Here is a 6,933-nt window from a genome sequence, read left to right as displayed (position 1 = left end):
GGAAAAAAAAAGGAAGGAAGAAAAATCAAGTCAGTGGTTATAACTGCATGAATTCTCAGAGCTGAAAAACTCTTTTCTTTTTTTTCCCCCCTCTTCCAAGCGAAGTTTGTTGAGTTGTCGGCCTGTGATAGGGAAATGTCACGTTAGCTTTAACGAATGAAGGAGTTGGGTGGTGTGTGTCCCACTTGAGCCTGTTTGCTCTGCCTGGGGCACACTGGGGGACAGTGGGCTCTGTGTGCATCGTGCCTTGGGAGCACCTCTGGGCACATCCAGACTCCTGAGCCAGTGTCCATTTCACCTCAAGCCTTCATCCCACCCGCTCTGAGCCAAAGGTTCTACAAGGTCTGACAATGAAGTTTGTGTTTTCCCCATAATTTGTCCCCGCTGAGGTTCTTCCCAAAGCCACCAAGCTTGTCTGGCTGCCCCACTGAGATGCTTCGCTCCAGCACAGCACTTTGGGTCGATGGAGAAGCCAGCTCTTGTCAGAGTGCCCTGCAATGCCATAAATTGACATTCATTTCTGAAAATATAGATACACGTTTTGTTGTTACTTTGAATGTGAGCAGTACATCTCCTTCTGCGGGTGTTGTTGTGAGGCAAAGGTAAAGTGATCAGCAATACTGGTGTTTCTTGCTCCTAAATACACTCACCGTCAGATCTTATTCCCCCTGTCCTTTTTTATAATATGTATAACCCAATTAAAAAAGAAGAAAGAAAAGGAATACCAAAATACCAAGCTAAAGTAACTGGATAACTTTGACCTTAATCCACAGAAGACAGATATTTTACGGTTCAGGCTAAAACTCCAGGCTGACATCTAACCTGACACAAATATGCTGTTGAGTGCAAGAGTCCTTGTTAAGAAAATGCCGAGAATCTGCGTGCATAAGCCTGGCAGTTCTGATTTAAATCAGAAAATGGATCTGTTTGGGAGGTAGACCACATGTCTGAAAGTTATGAAAGGGAACACCGATAATAACCGTCTATGGCAGAGCACGTTTCTTGGAATGTGGAAATTACTGTATTACAACAAAGCTGCTGTTTCCACCGGGGTGTTTTGTAGCCCGTCTCATAATATTATGTATTTCGGCAGATCCTTGTAATTACAAATTTAAGACTTAAATCCTCAGCTTTTCTTTATGTTCTTTAACTACCCCTATAGGTATCCTCACTTCAAGCTTAAATCAGACCCAAAACACAAGGTGAAACGGGGCTGATTGAATTCCGGCACTTTATAATGATATTTATTAAGCTAGTTTTGAAGAGAAATGTTGAGCTGAGCGTTTCATTTAAATCCAACGGTCCTTCCAAGCCCACCAAAATTGTTTAATTAAAACCAAGGTGCGCATTAATAAGCAAGGATATCATTTTGTCATTTATATGTAATTTCATTATTTTGTTAGGGGAATGCGAAATGAAGAAAGCCCCCAAAAACACAGCAACAAGGAAGGACCGGTAAGCCTGATAATAGCCCTCCACGGAGAAGAAATAAGTATACAACAGAAGAAAAGCACAGTGAGGAACATAATGTTAGTAAAACACTCTTAATGCTACACAAGCTGCAGAAAATGCTACTTTGCATTTGGGCCGCAGCATCGTTAACTGTGGGCAATTGAGTAAAGAGTGCACCTTTTAAACTAATTCCTTGTGCTGGAGACATAGCCACATCCAGAATCCTACCTCATTAATATGCTATAGTGGTCAAATAGGAGATTAATAGCAAAGTCACCTGCTAAACCTACAAGGAACCTGTTGATTAACAATAAGCTCCAAAAATAAGATACCAGGCTGCAAAGCAAAATCGAGTCCAAGGGCAACAAGTGCTTCTGTAATTTATTCCTTCTTTACACAAGGGCATAAAGCTCCCTTTATAACCGTGTTTTCAAGGCCCTGCTGTGAGCTGTAGGTGTGAGCTTTTCAGCTGATTTATTAATTTTAGTTTCAATCAAAGTGTCACCTGCAGACACAAAAATGTAGGCCTCACCATAGAAAATACAGTTTAAAAAAAAAAAAAAAAAAAAAAACACCAAAAACCAGCAAAAAGAGAGAGAGAAGGAAAAAGAGTGAGAGAGAGAAAATAAAGGAGAAAGACCAAAGGTTTAATTCTGAGAGTCCGTGCCAGCAATATTCTTTTTTTTTTTTTTTTTAACATGAGCACCAGACGGCCTATTCTCCACAACACCAAAATAATTCTCAGCCACATAATTAAAAAAAAAAAAAAATAAAAAAAATCCAAAATTAAACATTTTTGTCATACTTGGAAAGTCAGCCCCAGAGCCGGGAACTCGCGCTAACCCGGCGGCTGCCAAAACAATCAGCCCCTGTTGTCAGTAGGGGGACATTCTCCCCAACGAACCGCCTGAACAACAAGTCCACAGAGCAAAATGTGCAAAAAATTCTCAATTAGTTGTCTTTATTTAGCGAACACTATGGGGTCCTCGACGGCGCTATAGAATTATGGCAGGAAAGCTGAGCTCTTCAGTGGCTTATTAGCATTCTCCGAGGGTTGGAGTGCTGTTGGTAGCAGACTGGTGCCTCCAAGAGCTGGTGGTGGGACCCCGGCACTCCTTCAGCTTTGTCCTTTTGTCCTTCCCAGCCAGCAGGAAGTATGGCCCGATGTCCGGGGTATTCTGGGATACCTTGTCTCATTCATGGCTTGCAGCACCAGCACTGCCCATGCCTTTGTCAGCTGCCACAAGCATCCTCCTTGCCTGGGAAGCAGGAACTCTGGGTTTGCCATTTTAAAAACGGAGTTAGAAAGTGGGTCTGCTCCCTCCTCCTCCTCCCCCAGCAGCTTTCCCAAATGAACGTCGCCGTCAATGGGCCGGGGTCGAAGAAGCTAAATGTTATGCTGCCATCCTATTAAATTACATCAGATGTTATCAACATCCCGCTCCAACGTTAGAGCAAAGGAAGGCAAATGGGGGTAGATGGAAGCATCTCCCCATCCAATCCTTATCTTAATTTAAAAGTGAATTTTTTTTTTTTAATTAAAAAAAAAAAAAAAAGAGGGGGAAAAACATTGGGTAGCAAGTGCTGGAAATGTCTTTTCTGAGAAAGAGGGTATTTGCTGCTTTAGGGAAAACACTATCATTGACTAAATTAACAAGTTGTCTTATCAACTGCCATAAGCCTTGAAGTCTAATTAATTTAGTACTGATCAATAGCCTTGAATGAAGCATTGATTTCTGCAGCTTTCCAGGGCTGAAGTAGAATCACATTCTCTGCTGCATCCACACTCCTCTCACAGGAATCACACATTTGTGTTATTAACATTTGTCTCCCCCTCTTCAGTGTCCAGAAAGCATTTCAGGAATTAATTTCCATGGAAGTGTTGATCTTTTAATTTAATTCTGAATAAAGAAAGTGGCATAACTGGAAGAATATACTTCCCAGGAAGTATATTTTTCTCTTGAGTTATATTCTGCTATAAAAATCACTTAAGAGGAAAAAGATTCAGCAAGCAGATCATCAAATGGCTTCAAACTTGGGAGAACTATAGAAAAATCATTGAGGCTTTCCTCATTGATGCTTACCAATGTGTTGATGTCCACCAAAGTGTTGTCTTCTTGAATATATACGATGGGTTCAACAGAAGGATCTCTGCTCTGCTCTCAAAATAGAGACTTACAGCTTTCTGGAAAGCATACTTAAAAGACTACAGCATCAACCCAAACAGAGGTCCTCTATCAGTCATCGGAATAAGAACAAAGTCTTTGAACACCAACATCTGAGCCTGAAAGTGAAACTGCTTAACTGCTGTGGACGTGTTCAAGTTGCCATTAACAGATGTGCCATGGCCACCCATGGAAAAATGAGGTCCTCAGCAGAGCCGTGCAAGTCTGAAGCCTGAGACTCACTGGAGTAGGCCTCGTTGGCTATTGGAATAGGCCTCATTGACTAGGATTTGGGCTGGTGTCCCCTAGGGAGATAGAATGGGTATCCACAAGCCTTGAGCTGAGCCCTACAGGTGGAAAAGTAAAGTGTGTAAACCCTCCCCTATATGTCAGCCTTGATGAGGGCATCCCATCTGGAAGGATTCTACATCCCTGAAGATGCTCCACTATCAGCAACACAACCCATGCTAGGACACGGGGGTCCTTGTTTTGTCAGAATTACTTAAGCCCAAATCCACCAGGACAAAAGAGTGGAGAAAGGGACAAATCCAGCTGGCAGGGTCCCTTCCTTACTTCTGCTGGGAAGTGCTTTGACAGCTCCAGTGAGCGGTGAAAGGGAGATCAGAGTCAGGCCCTAAATGCTTACAAATTAGCTTAAATGCCAAACCTGTGTGAGCAGAAGGAGTCAAGCTTCATGACGGGTCCCCAACAAGCCCTGTGCCTCCACCGTGCTCCCTGGTGGAGGTACACTACTTGCTTGCTTTCTTTTTCCCCTGTGCTTCCTCTTATGAAAGTAGCTGCACTCAACTGGTTCCTGTAGGGAAAAAAGAAAAGGTGTGGGGGAGTCACAATAGGAAAAAAAAAATAAAAAAAATCTAAACTGCAGAAGAATTACATTTTACCTTTACAAAATTTGGCCCTTTTAGCTTCAAGTTAAAAAAAAAAAAAAAAAAAAAAAAAAAAACCAACAAAAACACAACAAAAAACATACCACAAAAGTCCCACTCCTAATCTGTTTGGGGGCCTCCATGAGTTTCCATAGCACTTTACAAAAGATCTTTATTGAAGAAAGGATTGGACAAACTTTCCTTATATGTGTGGCCCTAGTCATTAATTGCCCCTGTCTTCTTTACCAAGGCCTTATTCCTATGTAAATACCCTTGCATAATGTTACAGGCTATTGTCAGGCCAGCGCCAGTCAGTCGCCACTTATATGCATTTTTATTTCAATCCACTGCGCAGAGAATGAAAAGATGTCTGGACTTAAGCTGTTTACCAACTGGGCCAAAGCTGCAGTGTGGAAGAACTGAAGAAAGCACCAGGCAACTGCAGGAACAGACTTTGACAATGCGAGCAGCCATTTTCAGTTGAGTTATTAACCTACCCTGAAACTCTTCTAATCTATGCCTTTTTTAAAGAACAAATGTACTGAACCAAACATGAATGAGGCAGCGCTATTAAGAGAGAAATCCTCTAAAGGACTATTGAGCGCAACATAGGTTTGTAATCATTTTGTCTCAGTTGCCTGCTACCAACATTATCAATGATGGAAATGCTTGCTCAGTTGTGGTGGATTGTCTCGTAATTAAATGACAGCGCCGTACTGTAAAAGAACATGCGGAAACACAGGATATACCGGGGGCTTTCAAACGGGCCACACGGAGCAAGGAGTAGGGGTGGGGATGGATTACAAACCGACTTGGAATTGAGAACGTTGCAATCTTCCTTGTAGAGCACAAGAGCGCTTTTAGGATGGTTCTGTAAGAATAAAGCCTTAAAGCTTGCTGTCGTGCGAAGTATCCTTCAGGTTAAAAGGCAACGAAACTACGTAGAGGGAATTCTTCCTCCTTTAGGTTTAAGCAAAGCACAAAAATGAGAAATCAAGCCTCGCCTACACTCACAGGAAGAGGAGCCTTATAAGTTTGCTGCGGGCTACATCTTTGTAGTGACTTAATGGCACTACAATCTACACAGTGTAGTATTAGCCTTAAGAAACTCTTGACTATTTGCATGCATATTAGAATCCAATGAGAGCTTAATAAGTGCATATATATGACAGAGGAAACATCTCATTGCATAGTTAAAGCTACAAAAAAACATTGAGGGAGGCCAAGTCTCAAGTTAATTACCATTACAATGCAATCAAGTACGGCAGTCATAGCTGAAAACCTTTTCTATTAAGACCGCTAGGCTCAACCTTGTCTCTGCAGGTCAGCTCCAGCACAGATAACCTTTCCAACAGACAAATACATGTAAAATTGGCTCATCTAATTAAAAGCTCAGGGAGGTGTAGAAAAATACCAGCACACTGAGCCTAAGCAAATCACAGAGTACCCCCTCCAGCTGGATGGAACTACAATACGTAGCTGCTGTTTGTTCTGGAAGGAAACTGAGTCACTTACCATTTCAATAGGTTAATCAATTGACAATTAAATGGAGAAATTGGTTAACTCTGCAACAATTAACATGACACTCTATTAAGTACACTTTCTAATTGCCACAGCTGCAAGAGAAAATTAACGGCCGTGTCAAAGCAGCCGCAATAGGTTGTGCTGTTTCTGGTGCTGTTAATGTAATAAAAGTGACTCAAAACACCTGCGCTTAATTTCACGCCCTTCAGCACAGGGAGGAAAGGCTACAGCATGAGTTCTGCATTTAGCTAATGAACATACCACGTGTTTGTTGTGTGTGTACACGTGTTACACAGATACACGCTAAGACATAGGTGTTGGTTTGTGTGCGTGCACGGATGTATGCTGTTCTTTCAGTATCTAAAGGGGGGCTGTGAGAAAGAAGGGAACAGACTCAGCGGGGGCTGTTGTGACAGGATGAGGGGAAATGGTTTCCAACTAAAAGAGGGGAGGTATAATAGGATACAAGGAAAATGTTTCTCTACAACAAGTGCAGCACTGGCTCAGGTTGCCCAGAGAGGTGGTGGATGCTTCATCCCTGGAGACACCCAAGGCTGGATGGAAGTAATGGATTGAGATTTGGGTGTCCCTGTTCACTGCATGGGGGTTGGTCCAGATGGCCTTAAAGGGTCTCTATCAACTCAATTCTATGATTCTGTGACTATTATTTCCACCCTATAATACATATTCCTTTAAAACAACTTTTCAGATAAATAAGAAGCTTCTCTGAGTGTTGAAGATAATACACGTACATCTTGTGCACACAAAGTGTGTGTGATTAGAGGGATACATGGAGAGACACATGCTTACACACACACATAAAGGATAAGAAGGAAAAAAAGGAAACTGAATGGTCAGCTGACTCAAGAATAGGCAGCTTTATGGTGATTTGGAGAGGTTGTGGT

General features: G+C 42.1%; 1 long non-coding RNA gene across 3 annotated transcripts; it reads right to left on the bottom strand.

The window, feature by feature from the left end:
- Nucleotides 1-2,387: 2,387 nt before the first annotated feature.
- Nucleotides 2,388-6,049, bottom strand: LOC122177937. 3 transcript variants are annotated; one of them, XR_006178204.1, is made up of 5 exons: nucleotides 6,020-6,049; nucleotides 5,313-5,464; nucleotides 4,285-4,431; nucleotides 3,537-3,964; nucleotides 2,388-2,727 (listed from the first exon to the last, which is right to left on the bottom strand). It is a non-coding gene; the product is annotated as an uncharacterized LOC122177937 (long non-coding RNA). The 3 variants fall into 3 exon arrangements; XR_006178206.1 differs by having other exon boundaries at nucleotides 2,388-2,711; XR_006178205.1 differs by having other exon boundaries at nucleotides 3,537-3,922.
- Nucleotides 6,050-6,933: the final 884 nt, after the last annotated feature.

The sequence above is a fragment of the Lagopus leucura genome, unplaced genomic scaffold (genome assembly GCF_019238085.1).
Source record: "Lagopus leucura isolate 7727_CA_CO unplaced genomic scaffold, USGS_WTPT01 Super-Scaffold_1, whole genome shotgun sequence".
NCBI lineage: Eukaryota > Metazoa > Chordata > Aves > Galliformes > Phasianidae > Lagopus > Lagopus leucura.
The sequence above is the reverse complement of the archived record's forward strand: the minus strand, read 5'-3'. Positions and strand labels throughout refer to the sequence as shown.